Source organism: Camelus ferus, chromosome 27 (assembly GCF_009834535.1).
Source record: "Camelus ferus isolate YT-003-E chromosome 27, BCGSAC_Cfer_1.0, whole genome shotgun sequence".
Classification (NCBI taxonomy): Eukaryota; Metazoa; Chordata; class Mammalia; order Artiodactyla; family Camelidae; genus Camelus; species Camelus ferus.
Genome location: NC_045722.1, coordinates 24,921,048 through 24,937,465, shown reverse-complemented (window position 1 = coordinate 24,937,465; position 16,418 = coordinate 24,921,048). Strand labels below are relative to the sequence as shown.

At 39.8% G+C, this 16,418-nt stretch overlaps 1 pseudogene; it reads right to left on the bottom strand.

Moving 5' to 3' along the window:
• Positions 1-1,720: 1,720 nt before the first annotated feature.
• On the bottom strand, positions 1,721-3,183 carry LOC102517922 (annotated as a pseudogene).
• Positions 3,184-16,418: the final 13,235 nt, after the last annotated feature.

Below are 16,418 nucleotides of genomic sequence, written 5' to 3'. Positions count from 1 at the left end.
TATGTGGATATACTTCTCTCAATTGGCAGAAAAAACAATAAGATATGTGTGTCCCATGTAATGCTCACCAGGTTTTGAACCCAGAAGAGGAAGATTTCAACAATCAAGCAGAGAGGATGACACATTCTGTGCATATCAGTCAACCTCTTACCCTGCCATACCAGTCCTTGCCCAGAGGGCTCATGGAAAAGGTGGCTGTGGTGGCAGTGATGGAGGTCATGCATGTGCTTATCGGTATGGGCTTCCTTTCACCATGGCTAAGTGCCTGCTCTGCCAAAAGTGGGCAGCAGCACTGGGTCGCTCATGTGGCATGTTCCAGGGGGTCTTCAGACAGAGCCCTGATGGCATGTTGGTTACATAAGGATGCTTTCATCATGGAAGGGGCATCATTTTAGCCTTGTTGAAACAGACACTTACTGTGGGCCTCAATTTGCTTGGACTGCCTGCATACTGTTGCCAAAACTACAGTGTGGACTTAAAGATGCTTTATCTGTTCTCATAGTATTCCATGTAGGATTGCTTCTGTTCAAGGAACTTGCCTCACAGCAAAAGAAGTGAGGCAAGGGGTGCACGCCCATTGAATCCACCATCTCATCCTGTTCACCACTATCCTGAAGCAGCTGGATAGATACAACGGGGGAAGGGCCCTTTGAAGACTCAGTCTCAGTGGCACTCAGGAAGGTGGCAGTATATTGCAGGGCTGTGGAAAGTTTCTTCAGGAGGTTGTCTGTGTCCTGAATCAGCTTCCAGTAACGGGGCTGTTAATAGGTCCAGAAATGAGGGAATGAAAATGGTAGGGGCATCACATTCTGTAGTACTCTTAGAAATATTTTTTTTCCCTTTCATGACATTAAAATCTGCCGACCTAGACTTTGTAGTTCCAGGTGAAGGGATGTTTCTGCTAGGAGACAGAACAACGATTCTTCTGAGTGGAGATTAAGACTGACACCCAGCCACATTGTGCTCCACACGCCTCTGTGTCAACAGGCAAAAAGGGGAGTTACTGCACTATATTGCGTGATTCTTATTACTGTCACAGGACAGCCATACCTGAAGAGTATTTAATGTGGTAAAAACATATTTATTCAGAACTATATTAATAATGAAAAAGAGACCTCAATATAGAGCTTGGCTTAATGAAGAATAGAGAATTGGGAAGAGGGAATTTATATCAGAGGAGCTCAGTGGGGGGTCACTGGATGGTGTATTACTAATAGGAACCACCAAGGACAAGGGAATTTCTTCATAAACCGACATATGGGATTTTTGCTGAAGATGAGTCAGACTGATCAGACATTACCTGCTGGTGGGGAGGGAATATGAGAAAACTAATGAGATATCGAGGGTGATCAGACCTGGGGGATGAAGGACTCATGCAAAACTCTCTCAGCAGAATTTTTGCTGGGGATTTTACAAGGAGGTACCCATATGGGCCTAGGAGAAATTTCAAGGGTCTGATTAAAGTTTGGTCAACCAACTCATCCTTATCAGGCCTCTTCTTTGTAATTTTTTAAACAGATAATACTTCATTCAAATCCATCAGAGAACTGGATAGATTGTCTCTGTAACAAAGCATTGTGTTTTAAAGCATAGATCAGTAATTCTATATGAGGATATACACTGCTATATACAAATTAACTGATCAGATCACAACTCTTCAACATTTAAAACAGAATAAGCTTCCCTGTAAAACCAGCACCTTTGTTATATTTTAACTTTACTATTCCTTCCCTTCTTCTTCTCCCTCTCCTTCAATAGAATCTACACCAACTTCTTCATAATCCTTCTCAAAGGCAGCCATGTCCTCATGAGCCTCAGAAAACTCTCCTTCCTCCGTGCCCTCACTCACGTACCAGTGAACAAATGCATGCTTGGCTTACATCAGGTCAGATTTGTGGTCCAGGTGAACTCAGACCTCAGCCATGGCTGTGGTCTTGCTGAGCATGCACACAGCTTGCTGTACTTTGGGCAGATCTTCACCAGGTACCACTGTTGGAGGCTAGTAATTAATGATAACTTTAAAGCCACTGGGGCACCAGTCCACAAACTAGTTGGTTTGTTTGGTCTTGATGGTGGCAGTGACAGCATTGTCATATTTGTGAGCCACATCACCATGGTACAACAGGCAGCAAGCCACCTATTTACCATGGTGATGGTCACAGTTCACCATCTGGATGGCTGGCTCAAAAAAGTAAGCACTGGTGATCTCTGATACAGAAAGCTGTTCATTGTAGGTTTTCTCAGCAGAGATGACAGTGGCATATGGGGACAGAAGGAAGTGAATGTGACGACAGGGCACCAGGTTGGCCTGGAATTCTGTCAGATCAACATTCAGGGCACCATCAAATCTCAGGGAAGCAGTGAAAGAGGACACAACTTGACCTATCAGCATATGCAGGTTAGTGTAGGTTTGGAGTTCGATATCATGGTTTCTATCACAGATGTTGTAGATGGCCTCATTTTCTACAATGAAGGCACAATCAGAGTGCTCCAGGGTGGTGTGGGTGGTGAGGATGGAGTTGTAGGTCTCATCTACAGCTGTGATAACCTCGGGGGCTTTGTACATGGGGAACTCCAGTTTGGACTTCTTGTCATAATTGACAGAATTCCCATCAGCAGGGAGGTGAATCCAGAACCAGTTCCCCCACTGAAGCTGTGGAAAACCAAGAAGCCCTGAAGGCCTGTGCACTAGTCAGCCATTTTCCAAATTTGGTCCAAGACGAGGTCAATGATCTCCTTGCCAATGGTATAGTGACCATGGGCATAGTTATTGACAGCATCTTCTTTGCCTATGATGAGCTGCTCAGGGTGGAAGACCTGGTGGCAGGTGCCAGTGTGAACTTCATCAATGACTGTGGGTTCTAGGTCTACAAACACTGCCCTGAGCACATGCTTGCCAGCACCTGTTTCACTGAAGAAGGTATTGAAGGAGTCATCTCCTCCCACAACGGTCTTGTCACTTGGCATCTGGCCATTGGGCTGAATGTCATGTTCCATGCAGTAGAGCTCCCAGCAGGCATTGCCAATCTGGACACCAGCCTGGCCAACATGGATGGAGATGCGCTCAGGAAAAGTTGCTCTTTTGCAGCTGCTGAGCAGATAGCAGAGAGGAAGAAGTTTGTTGCTTCTTACAGCGTGACTCTTAGGCAATCAATGTAAGAGAACCTGCCTGTAATAATTTTTTTTTAACTGAAGTATAGTCAATTTACAATGCTGTTAATTTCTGGTGTACAGCATAGGGATTCAGGTATATACATACATATGTGTATATATATATTTTCTCATTATATTTTATTACAAGTTATTGCATATAGTTCCCTGTGCTATACAGTAGAAACATGTTGTTTATCTATTTTATATATAGTAGTTAGTATCTACAAATCCCGAACTCCCAATTTATCCATCCCCGCCTCCTTCCCCACCCAGGTAACCTTAAGCTTGTTTTAAATGTCTGTGAGTCAGTCTCTGTTTTGTAAATAAGTTCATTTGTATCCTTTTTATTTCTTTTTGGGCAGTTTTACTTCACAATGATTCCTAGTCATAAGGGAAAAGAATTGGAAATGCTAATTTGGAGAGTTTTAGTCAGATTTTGAGGAAACTACAATAAAGCATTTGTCAAGGACTGCCAAGAAGTGATTGATCAGACCCAGAAGTGTACATCATGGTTTTCCATTGAAACAAAATTTTACCTCTATTGTCACCACCTCTTCTATCAGAGAGAATCATAGACAAATTTGTTTGCAAAATAAGCCCAGTCTCATTAAATTTAGTCTGATTATTTATGTAAGTACAGCAAGAATAATGACTGACCACATGGTCTCTAGAGTTTGCTTTGCTGAAACTTTTCATAAGGAGCCTGAGATTAGACTTTTAAAAGCCTCTGGATGCTATGAAGCCAAACCAGGAGTTTAAACTTGATTTTGTCTACAATACCTGTTGATTGAGGTGAATTCCACTTTTGTGTACATTCCTCAAATATTCTTTTTTTAATAGATTTTATATTTTAGAGCAGTTATATTCCTGTCAGTATCTACAAATCTCAAACTTCCAATCTATCCCTTTCCACCCTGCTCTACCCTGGCAACCATAAGTTTATATTCTATGTCTGTGAGACTGTTTCTGTTTTATATTTAGGTTCATTCCACTCATCTGTCTTCTAGCTCATTGGTCCGTTTTTCTAAGAGCCTCATTTAGTCTATTCTTGGTTACTTCTAGTGTGTTATTTATTTCAACTCTGGATATTCTTTATATTTTCCAACTCTTTGCTCAAAACCTTCGTTCTGTGCATCTATACTCCTCTTGAGTTCTCTGAACATCTTCAACATCATTACTTTAAACTCTTTCTCAAATAAATTGCTTATCTCTTCATCACTTGTTTCTTCTTCTGGGATTTTATATTGTGCCTTAAACTGGGAGATATTCTTCTGCTGCCTCATATCATCTATCTTTCTATGTGTTTGTGGATTCCTTACACAGGCATTGGGATTGTTGTTTTCTTATTTCTGGTATCTGTCCCAGTTGACAATGTTGGAATAGAGGCTTATGCAGGTTTCCTAGTAGGAGGAGCCAATGCCTACCCACTGCTGTGTGAAACGTGGTCCCGGACCTCTGGTGGGTAGGGTTGTATCTAGAGGCCTTTGTGGCCTAGGAAGTATGCTGATGGGTGTGGCTGTGTCCCCACCCTGTATTTTGCTTGGCCTGAGGCTTCCCTACAGGCTGTTGGGTGTGGCTCCATCTTGGAGCTAATGATTCAATCAAGATGTCATTCTCCAGGAAAGCTCATATAGGTGAATACTCCCAGAATGTCTGCCACTAGCTTTTGTGTCCCCTGGGTGAGCCCCAGACATCCCCCAAGTCCCCAGGAGATCTATCATATCCAGCAGGTAGGTCTGGCACAGGTTCCTATGAAATCACTGCCTCTGCTCTTGAACCTGATGCATGTGAGTTTCCACATATGCTTCCCAAGTGAATGGAGTCTCTGTTTCTCCCAGTCCTGTGGGGCTCCCAGAGCCAAGCCCCCCTGGTCTTGAAAATCAGATGTCCTGGGGTCTCCTTCTCTTCCCAATGCCAGGACCTGAGCTGGGAAGACTGTCAGGGGGCTTAGAGATCTCACTCCTGTGGGATGGCCTCTGCAACTTAACAAATCTTCAGTTTGTTGGTCACCCACTTAGAGGATATGGGGCCCAATTATATCTTGAGCACACCCCTCCTACCATCCTACTGTATTTCCCCCTTTATGTTTCCAGTTGCAGAAAATCTTTTTTGCTAGATTAAAGTCTTTTTTTTTTGATGTTTGTTCAACATTCAGTTGTGGTTTTGTTGTAGTCAAGAGGAGAAGCGAGTTTGAGGACTGGCCACTCTGCCATCTTGACCAGTTTCCTGAACTTGCCTACATTACCCACATATTCTGTGGTTCCTGGGCCTTCCTGAAAGTGACTCTCCTTACTGACTTCTAACTTGTGAAACCCTATAAGCCAAGTTCAGGCCAGATTTTCCAAGGGTCACTTTGTAAGAATTGGGTCCTTAAAGTTAACTTAGTTCCTTAAAGTTCTTAGATCACATCTGGTTTGATGCATAACAATTTCAAATATGGCAATCCAGTCATAGCCTTGATATTATAATAAATGTTTCCAATTTTGTCCTATTGCAAGAAGAAGAGAATGCTGTGTTATTGGGGAAAATGTAATAAAAACTACCTCGTTCTTAATCACCTGAAAACAAAACAAAACAAAAAAAAATTTTTGAAGAGAGACAAAAAGCGTGATATAAGAAATATTTTTTCATTAGTGAAGTAAAAAAATAAAAAAAGTGGGAGACAGTATACTCCCAAAAATTGGGAACAGGCCAACTCAAGAGAGGAAAAATGGTGCTGTTCCTTTGTTTTTCCTGTTTTATATCCTTGTTTTGTGATTGATTGATTGATTAATTGACAACTCAGGTTCCCTGTGCTCTGGATTATTCATTTCCCCTTCTTCTCCCCCTGCCCAGTGCTCATTTACATCTAAGCTACCTAACATTAACCCCTCTAGTCATAGGACTCCAAATTTTGGGGATGTAGAGGGCAACAGCTGCTCTAGCTACTTCCTGCTGACCTGGGGTGATGTTGGGGCTCATTAGGGTCCCAGACTTACTGGATGTCACTGGGAAGGTGGTGAGCAAAGGGTCAGTGTACATCGAGGGGCTTGTATAAAAGCTATCTTGGCTGATTGGTTGATTACCTTGTTGTATAGCTGTATGAAGATTGAATTGGAGTGTTGCTTGAAAAGCAGTCTCAGATTCCTAAGAGGTTCACGAGAATATGTGGCTGCCATCGGTGAACCAGATATCATCAAGGTTTTCCAGGGCTTAGTCAGTGAGATCTGTTCTAGCTCCTAGAGAAATGGATAGGATCTCATGGCATAGGTGAAAGGGAAGATACCCACCTGGTGATGATAATAGTGTGGCAGAATTGAGTGTCCCACAAACGGAGACAGTGGCATCTGAGTTTTTGAGTGTTTGAGAGCCAGAAATGACCCTTGCCTTTTAAAAGATCAGAAACTTTGTGGTTAGCGTATACTTGTATAGAGATCCACAGATTTAACTTAAAATCTTCCTCCAGGAGAGTGGAGAGGGCTCCCAACACTCTTAGGCAGGAAGCCCAGCCTTGAGCAGTGGGATCTAGCTGCTTTGAGAGGTATCCCATGGGCTGTTGGGTATGACCCAGCCTTTGGGTGTGGGGCCCCAAGTCTATTCCTCCTCTCTCATGAACATATAACTGGAAGGGTCTTGTGGGATCTGGAAGCTCCAAGGCTGGGGATATTACTAGGAGATTTTTAAATTTTTCCATTGTTTCCTGTTGAGAAGGACCCCACTGGAGAGGTACTGAGTCATCCTTACTCTTTAAGCTGTCATATAGTGGTTGAGCTATAGACCAAAGCCTACAGTAACCTGTTAGTCCAAGAAATATCCTGAGCTGTTTTTGAGTAGTGGGATTAGGGAGTTCTAAGATTCCCTGAATTTGTTCAGGGGAAATGCCATGGTTTCCAGGAGTCAGAACAACTGCTAAATAAGTTACATCTTGTATGACCATTTTGGCCATTGACCTGGAAACTTTATATCCTGGCTAGATCAAGAAGTCAAGAGTTTGGATTGTATGCTGAATGGCCTGTTATTGAGTAAGGGAACAGATAAGTAAGTCATCTACATGTTGGAGAATAGTTCCTTTTTTGAGCTGTAATTCCTGTAATTCTTGGGCCAAAGCTTCTAAAAGAGGGGAGGACTGCCTCTAAATCCCTGTGGTAGTACTGTCCAGGTTAGCTCTGGCATTGATACAAATTGGGTGAGTCCCACTGAAAGGCAAATAAATATTGGGACTGGGGACTAAGGGGTATACAAAAGAAAGCATCTTTGAGATCTAAGGTAGTGTACAACTGGGTTCCTGGAGGTATGTCCCCCAGTAATACATAGGGGTTTGGAACCACTGGATGAAGAGGTAATACTGCCTCATTTATGATTCATAAATCCTGGACCAAGCTATAGGTCCTATCTTTTTAATGACTAGAAGGATATGTGTATTGCAAAGGGAGAAATTATCTCCCCAATCAGCCAAGAAGTCATAAGTTTGGATTGCATTTTGGATGGCCTGTTCTTGAGTAACAGAGCAGAAAAGTAGGTCATCTACATATTGGAGAATAGTTCCTTTTTCAAGCTGTAAGTTCTGTAAATTTTGGGCCAAAGCTGGGCCAAAGCTATCCCAAAGAGATGAAGGCTGTGTGATAATGCCAAACCCCTGTGATAATGCTGCCCAGGTCAGCTGACATTGATACCCATCAAGTGAGTCCCACTGAAAGACAAATAATTATTGGGATTGGGCACTATGGTGTATACAGAAGAAAGCATCTTTAGATCTAACGCAGTGTACCACTGGGCTCCTGGAGGTATGTTTTTAGTAATACGCAGGGATTTGGAACCACTGGATGAAGCGGCACTACAGCCTCCTTTATGATTTTTAAATTTTGGACTAGTCTGTAGGTCCCATCCTTCTTAATGACCAGAAGGATAGGTGTGTTGTAGGATCTGGAGGAGAAGGATCTGGAGGAGACAGTCAGGACTGAGTAGGTGGCCCCAGTATCCAAAAACAAACTTATTGTCCTACCTGCCACATCCATTTGTCCCCATGGCTCTATCCCAATGGTGAAGATCTCTTGCACTAGGGCTGATTGAGGGAGCTTCTTTAGTCCTGGACAATCATCTGCAGGTTGCAGGCTGGTTCTCCCCAACAGGCTGTTTGGCTTGAGGGACAGAGGGCCACCCAATGACCTTTCTTATTACACCAAATGTAGGTAGACCTTGGAGGTTTGTCCTTATGGGGATATTTCTTGGCCCATTGACCAGATCTGTGACTGATATTGTATTTATCATCAGACTTGTCTGAGGCTGCTTCAGACTGAGGAATTAGGGGTGGTGGCTGCCTTTAAAGGGCTGTAATCATTTGGGCATATCTGGCCTCTTTCCTTCATTCTTCCTCTGACCCTCAGTCTCTTGTACATGATAAAAATAAAATAAAAAAAACCTGTGGCAGCAATGGTTAGCATTTATCAAGAGTTAATCTGGGTTCCTGGATTGCCTTTTGGAGTTTTTGTCTAATATCAGGGGCAGATTGGGTGAGAAATTTATCAAGGGGTATATGGTAATGAGAGGAGGGAAGTAGGTACATTTAAGGGAGTCCCTCTCAAAGAGGTGTTGGGGACAGCAGGTTGCTAATAGTAACCAAGGTCAAGGTGGTCATTTTGTATTTCTTTAAGAGATAATTGTTGTCCCTCAGCAAATAAAAGATCTGGATAGATGGTATTTTAGACCATTTTTCTTGTGTATTGTAGAAGAGATTAAACTGGATCAAGGTCTTTAATTATGGGCCAAGATTTTAGCTAAATTATAGCCCAGGGGAGTCCCAGTGGGGATCAACTGTTGGCTTTCCATCTGAAGGGGAGGATACTGGGGAAAGGGGTGTTTCAGAGCTCAAGTTCCCAAGGTGAATCCCACAGGCTATAGTCTGATGTTTCAGTCTTCTGCCTTTAGTGAAGAATACACTGAAGCCATGGACAAAACAGCCTGGTGTCCCAGGGTCATTGGTCTGCAGAAGGTGTACCTGGCATCCAGCCTCCTCTCTGAATGGGAAAAGTGACCACAGTCTTACTATTAGCTGGGAGTCCCCACAGTCTAAATGGTCAGTTTTAACCACACAGGTTGTCAATGACAAAGGAGCAGGAGAGCTGCTCAACTGGGATAACCAGAGAAAGGGGGAGCAAAATAGAGGAGTGGGTTAGGGTTAGAGTGTCCCTATGGAAGCTCCTGAATGGGGAAGGCAGTAGGAGAGGAGAACTTAAACTAAAACTCCAGAAGCTCACTTTTCTAAGGCAGAGATATTTTCTTGCCTGAGCAAGAGTCCCCAGAGGGATATGAAGCCAGAGAGAAGTCAGAGACATTGCAGCCCATGATTGCTGTCCATGGTGTTGTTTTCTAGAACAGGACACCAGGGACAATGTTACTCAAGCCATGTATGAAAGAGGTGGGCAAATACTTGCTGGCCAGTGAATAAAGCAAACAGGGTATGGTTATAAGAGATCCCAGGCACCATAGGTTAAAATAGTGGCAACAATTGCATGGCCCCTGCTGTATTACGGAACTGAGAGTTTTCTTTTAGGTAGGAGAGTAAGTTAATAATAGCCCAATAGGGAGACACCCTTGCCGGAGTGATTGGAACTTGCAGTAACCAGTGGGAAAAAGAGAATTAGAGATTGAAGGAGGGTGTTTTTTAGAGAACTCAATAGCAGAGATCAGAAAACAAACAAGGATCCACAGCAAAGGCTAGAGACCAGTATATAAAAGTGTGAGTGATAACGTAATTGGTATACAGGTCTGGTGTGGTGTCTTGGGTCACCTGTCTACCTCACATGTCATCTTCTTTTCCTAGTTTGGTAGCTTCTCCTTTGTTTGAACATTGTTTTAAAGTGGTCAGTACTCTTATCCATAGGCCAGTCCAGTGTAAGTGCCAGAAGTGATTAGTTTACTCTGGTTCTGGATTAAGCCTTGTTATCTCCACTTGGAGCTCCATGGCTGGCAGGGCTGGTGGGGGCAGAGTTCACTAGGGCAGGCTTGCATGTGGCTAGGCATAGGGAAAGGCAGCACATGGCCTTGGTACCCTCACACTGCAACTGGCCCAGCACAGGGGACAAAATGTACAACTCACTGCCTGATCAGCCCAGCAGTGCTTGGAGTTCCATGCCCTGTATCCTCCCTTCACCCTCCACAGCCTGGCCCAGGTGCTTGTGATCCACTGCTCTCTGGGAGGCAGGGGAAAGTGAAGGAAGACAGATTAGGTTTAAGGATGCCATCTGACTCACAGCCCCAAAATTTGTTACCAGGGAAAGAGAAATAAGAACTTCCTCAGTTTTTACTCACTCAAAAAAATAAATAAATAAATAAAGACATGTGACAAGAGACAAAAAGTGTGATAACAAGATTGTTTATTAGTGAAGTTAAAAAAAAAAACGTGAAAGATAGTACACTCCAAAAAATTGGGAAAAGGCCAATCAAAGAGAGCAAAAATGGAACCATTCATTAGTTTTCCCTATATTATATACTTGTTCATTTTTTTCTTTCAGTTTTCTTTATTGAGTTATAGACATTTTACAATGTTGTGTCAAATTTCAGTGTAGAGCAAAATTTTTACTTATGCCTAAACATGTATATAATCATTGTCACATTTCTTTTCAGCTGGGAGCTAACACCAGATTTTGTATATATTACAATGTGATACATAGTATAATCTTATTTATCTATTCTACATTTTGAAATCCAATCTGTCCCTTCCAAACATATGCCCCCTTGACAACCACAAGTTTGTATTCTGTGTCTATCAGATGAATTCTGTTTTCTATTTTCATATATTTCTTTTTTTTTCTCTTAGTTTCCACATATGATTGATCACATATCATATTTTTATTTCATCCACTGGCTTATTTCACAGACAATAATGATCTGCAGGTAAATCAACACTGCAAATCATGTTATGTTGTCAGTTTTATAGCTGAATAGAATACCATTGTATAAATATACCACATCTTCTTTATCCACTCACCTGTTGATGGACATTTAGGCTCTTTCCATATCTTGGCTATTGTAAATAGTGCTGCTATGAACATTGGGGTGCAGGTGTCATCCTGAAGTAGGGTTCCTTCTGGATATAAGCCAGGAGTGGGATTCCTGGGTCATATGGTCAGTCTATTCCTAGCCTTTTGAGGAATCTCCATACAGTTTTCCACAGTGGCTGCACCAAACTCAATTCCCACTGGCAGTGTAGGATGGTTCCCTTTCCTCCACAGCCTCTCCAGCACTTGCCATTTGTAGATTTTTGAATGATGGCCATTCTGACTGGTGTGAGGTGATACCTTATTGTAGTTTTGATTTACATTTCTCTGATAATTAGTGAAGTTGAGCATTTTTTCGTGTGTCTATTGATCATTTGTATCTCTTCCTTGGAGGATTGCTTGTTTAGGTCTTCTTCCCATTTTTGGATTGGTTTGTTTATTTTCTTCTTAGTGAGTCGTATGAACTGCTTCTATATTCTGGAGATCAAGCCTTTGTTGTTTTCATTTGCAAGAGTTTTTTTTCCCATTCCTTCGGTTGTCTTTCTGTTTTACTTATTTTTTCCTTTGCTGTGCAGAAGCTTGTAAGTTTCATTAGGTTCCCATTTGTTTATTCTTGCTTTTATTTCTATTACTTGGGTAGACTGCCATAGGAGAACATTTTTGAGATGTATGTCAGATAATGTTTTGCCTATATTTTCTTCAAGGAGGTTTATGGTATCTTGTCTTATGTTTAAGTCTTTTGTCCATTTTGAGTTGATTTTTGTGTATGGTGTAAGGGAGTGTTCTAGCTTCATTGCTTTACATGCTGCTGTCCAGTTTTCCCAACACCATTTGCTGAAGAGACTGTCTTTATTCCGTTGTATATTTTTGCTTCCTTTTTCAAAGATTAGTTGACCTAAACTTTGTGGGTTCATTCCTGGGCTATCTATTCTGTTCTATTGGTCTATATGTGTGTTTTTGTACCAATACCATGCTGTCTTGATGACTGTAGCTCTGTAGTATTCTCTGAAGCCTGGGAGAGTTATTTCTCCAGTCTTTTCTTTACTTTAGTAATGCTTTGGCAATTCTAGGTCTTTTGTTGTTCCCTATAAATTTTATTATGATTTTTTCTAGTTCTGTGAAATACATCCTGGGTCTTTTGATATGGATTGTATTCAATCTGTAGATTGCCTTGGGCAGTGTGATCATTTTAACAATACTGATTCTTCCAATCCAACAGCATGGGGTGCCTTTCCATGTTTTAAAGTCTTCTCTAATTTCCTTCTTCAATGGTTTATACTTCTCTGTGTATAATTCTTTCAGCTCCTCGGTTAGATTTATTCCTTGATATTTTATTACTTTGAGTGCTATTTTAAAGGGGATTGTTTCATTACTTTCATTTTCTGTTATTTACTCATTAGTGTAAAGAAATGCAACTGATTTTTGAACATTAATCTTGTAACCTACTACCTTGCTGAATTCTTTGATCATCTCTTGTATTTTTTGTGTGGACCTTTTAAGGTTTTGTATATATAGTAGTATGTCATCGGCATATAGTGACACTTTATTTCTTCTTTTCCAATTTGGATCACTTTTATTCTTCTTGCCTGATTGCTGTGGCTAGGGCTTCCAAGTCTTTGTTGAATAGGAGTGGTGATAGTGTGCAGCCTTGTCTTGTCCCAGATTTCAGTGGAAATATTTTGAGGTTTTACTGTTGAGTACTATGCTGGCTGTAGGTTTGTCATATATAGCTTTTATGATGCTTTTATGATGCTGAGATAGATTCCCTCTATACCCAGTTTGGTGAGAATTTTTATCATAAATGGGTGTTGAATTATTCAAATGCTTTTTTCTCCATCTATTGAGATCATCATGTGGTGTTGGCCCTTTTTCTTGTTGATGTGATATATTGCATTGATTGATTTGCGTATGTTGAAGCACCCCTGTGTCCCTGGGATGAACCCCACTTGGTCATAATGTGTATCTTTTTTTTGTGCTGTTGGATTCTATTTGCTAATATTTGGTGAGGATTTTTTCATCTATGTTCATCAATGTTATTGGCTTCTAATTTTCTTTTTTGGTAGTGTCTTTGCCTCATTTTGGTATCAGGTGATGGTGGCTTCATAGAATAGGTTTGGGAGTATTCCCTCGTTTTAAATCTTCTGGAAGCGTTTGAGAATGACTGGTATGATTTGTTGTTTGTATGTTTGATGAAATTTCATGGTGAAGCCGTCCAGTCCTTGACTTTTATTTGTTGGAAGACTTTTTATTTCTAATTTGATTTCATTTCTAGTGATCAGTTTGTTCAAGTGGTCAGTTACTTCTTGGTTCAGTCTTGGAGCACTGTATGTTTCCAGAAATCTGTCCATTGCCTTTAGGTTATCCATTTTGGTTCATATAATTTTTCATAATATTCTTGCATGATATTCTGTATTTTTATTTAATTTGTTGTAGTTTCTCAATTTTCCTTTCTTATTTTGCTAATTTGTGCTTTCTCTTTTTTCTTCTTTGTGAGTTTGGCTGGAGATTTGTTGATTTTATTTACTTTTTCAGAAGAACAGCTATTGGTTTGATTGATTTTTTCTATGGTTTTTTAAATCTCAATTTTATTTATTTCCTCCCTGATCTTTATAATTTCCTTCCTTCTGCTGCCTTTTGTGGTTTATTGTTGTTCTTCTTCTAATTCTTTTAGCTGGTGGGTTAAATTGTTTATTTGAGATTGTTCTGTTTTGAAGAAGGCCTGTATTACTATAAACTTCCCTCTTAGCACTGCCTTTTCTGTGTCCCATTAATTTTGTGTGGTTATGTTTTCATTTTCATTTGTATCAAGGTATTTTTTAATTTCAACTTTGATTTCATAATTAATCCTCTGGTTTTTTAATAGCATGTTGCTTAATCTACATGCTTTCCTTTTTTCTTCTTTATTTCTCTGTAGTTGATTTCTATTTTAATGGCATTGTGGTCAGTAAAGTTGCTTGAGATAATTTCTATCTTCTTAAAATTGTTGAGGTTTCTTTTGTGCCCAAGTACATGATCAATCTTAGGTAATGTTCCATGTGCACTTGAAAAGAATGCATATCCTTTTTTGGGGGGTTGTAATGTTCTGAAAGTATCCACCAAATCTAATTTTTCTATTGTATCATTTAATTTCTCTGTTGTCTTATTTATTTTCTGTCTGGAAGATCTCTCTAGTGATGTTAGTGTGTTGTTAAAATCTCTGACAATGGTTGTATTCCCATCAATATCCCCTTTATCTCTGTTAGTAATTATTTTATGTACTTAGATGCTCCTATATTAGCTGCAAATATATTAATGAGTGTAATATCCTCATTTTGTACTACTCCTTTAAGCAGTATATAATGTCCTTCTTTATCTTTCTTTATGGCCTTTGTTTTAAAATCTATTTTGTCTGAAATCAGTACTGCTACAGCTGATTTTTTGGTTTTTCCATTTGCATGAAATATGTTTTTCCATTCTTTCACTGTCAATCTATATGTGTCCTTCTCCCTACAGCGGGTCTCTTGTATGCAGCATATTGAAGATTCTTGCTTTATTATCCAGTCTGCCACTCTATGTCTTTTGGCTGGAGCATTTAGTCCATTAACTTTTACAGTAATTAATGATAGATTTGTGTTTATTGCCATTTTGAACTCATATTTAAAGTTGATTGGTTATTTCCTCTTTGTTCCTTTCTTCTTCCTTTTGTGGTTTGGTAATTTTCCTTTGTATTATCATGCATTTTTTTGTGACTCACTTGTAAGTTTTTAGCTTTTGATTACCCTTTCTGTAAGTCTATTCACCCATTAATATAGCTGCTTTTATTAAACTGATTGTAATATAATCTTAAATCCATTCTACTGATAACCAGAAATTAAAAAAAAAAATTACTCTATATTTTCTTGTCCTCTCTCCCACTCTTTTTGCTTTATACATGTTTAATTGATTTATAATAATTTTACAATGCTTTGCCAAATTCCAGTGTAGAGTACAATTTTTCCATTATACATGAACCTATATATATTCATTGGTAACATTTTTCTCTCTGTTAGCTACCATAAGGTCTTGTTTATATTTCCCTGTGTTATACAGTATAATCCTGTTTATCTATTCTACATTTTGAAATTCCAGTCTGTCCCATCCCACCCCCCACCCCCTTGGCAACGACAAGTTTGTATTCTATGTCTATGAGCATGTTTCTGTTTTGTATTTATTTATTTATTTATTTATTTATTTATTTATTTATTTATTTAGATGCCACATATGAGTGATCTCATATGGTATTTTTCTTTCCCTTTCTGGCTTACTTCACTTAGAATGATATTCTCCAGAAACATCCTTGTTGCTGCAAATGGCATTATGTTGTCAGTTTTTATGGCTGAATAGTATTCCACTTTATAAACATACCACAACTTCTTTATCCAGTCATCTGCTGATGGACATTTAGGCTGTTTCCATGTCTTATTGTAAATAGTGCTGCTATGAACATCGGGGTGCAGGTGTCATTTTGAAGTAGGATTCTTTCTCGATAGATGCCCAGGAGTGGGATTCCTGGGTCATATGGTAAGCCTATTCCTAGTCTTTTGGGAATCTCCATACTGTTTTCCACAGTGGCTGTGCCAAACTACACAGTCTCTTCAGCAAATCGTGTTGGGAAAACTGGACAGCAGCATGTAAATCAATGAAGCTAAAACACTCCCTTACACCACATACAAAAATAAACTCAAAATACATCAAAGACTTAAACATAAGAGAAGATACAATATACCTCCTAGAAGAAAATATAGTCAAAACATTATCTGACATACATCTCAAAAATGTTCTCCTTGGACAGTCTACCCAAGCAGTAGAAGTAAAAGCATGAATAAAGAAATGTGACCTAACTAAACTTAGAAGCTTCTGCACAGGAAAGGAAACCATAAGTAAACAAAAACACAACCTATGGTATGGGAGAAAATATTTGCAAATGAAACTGACAAAGACTTGATCTCCAGTATATAGAAGCAGCTCATACATCTTAATATGAAAAAAAAAAAAAAACTGACCCAATCCAAAAATGGGCAGAAGGCCTAAACAAGCTTTTCTAAAGGAAGAAATACAAATGTTCCATAGACACTTTAAGAAATGCTCAATATCACTAATTATCAGAGAATTGCAAATAAAAATTACAGTGAGATATCACTTCACATCAGTCAGAATGGACATCATTCAAAAATCCACAAAAGACAAATGCTGGAGAGGCTGTGGAGAAAAAGGGACCCTCCTACATGCTAGTGGGAATGCAGTTTGGTATACCCTCTCTCACTCTTAATG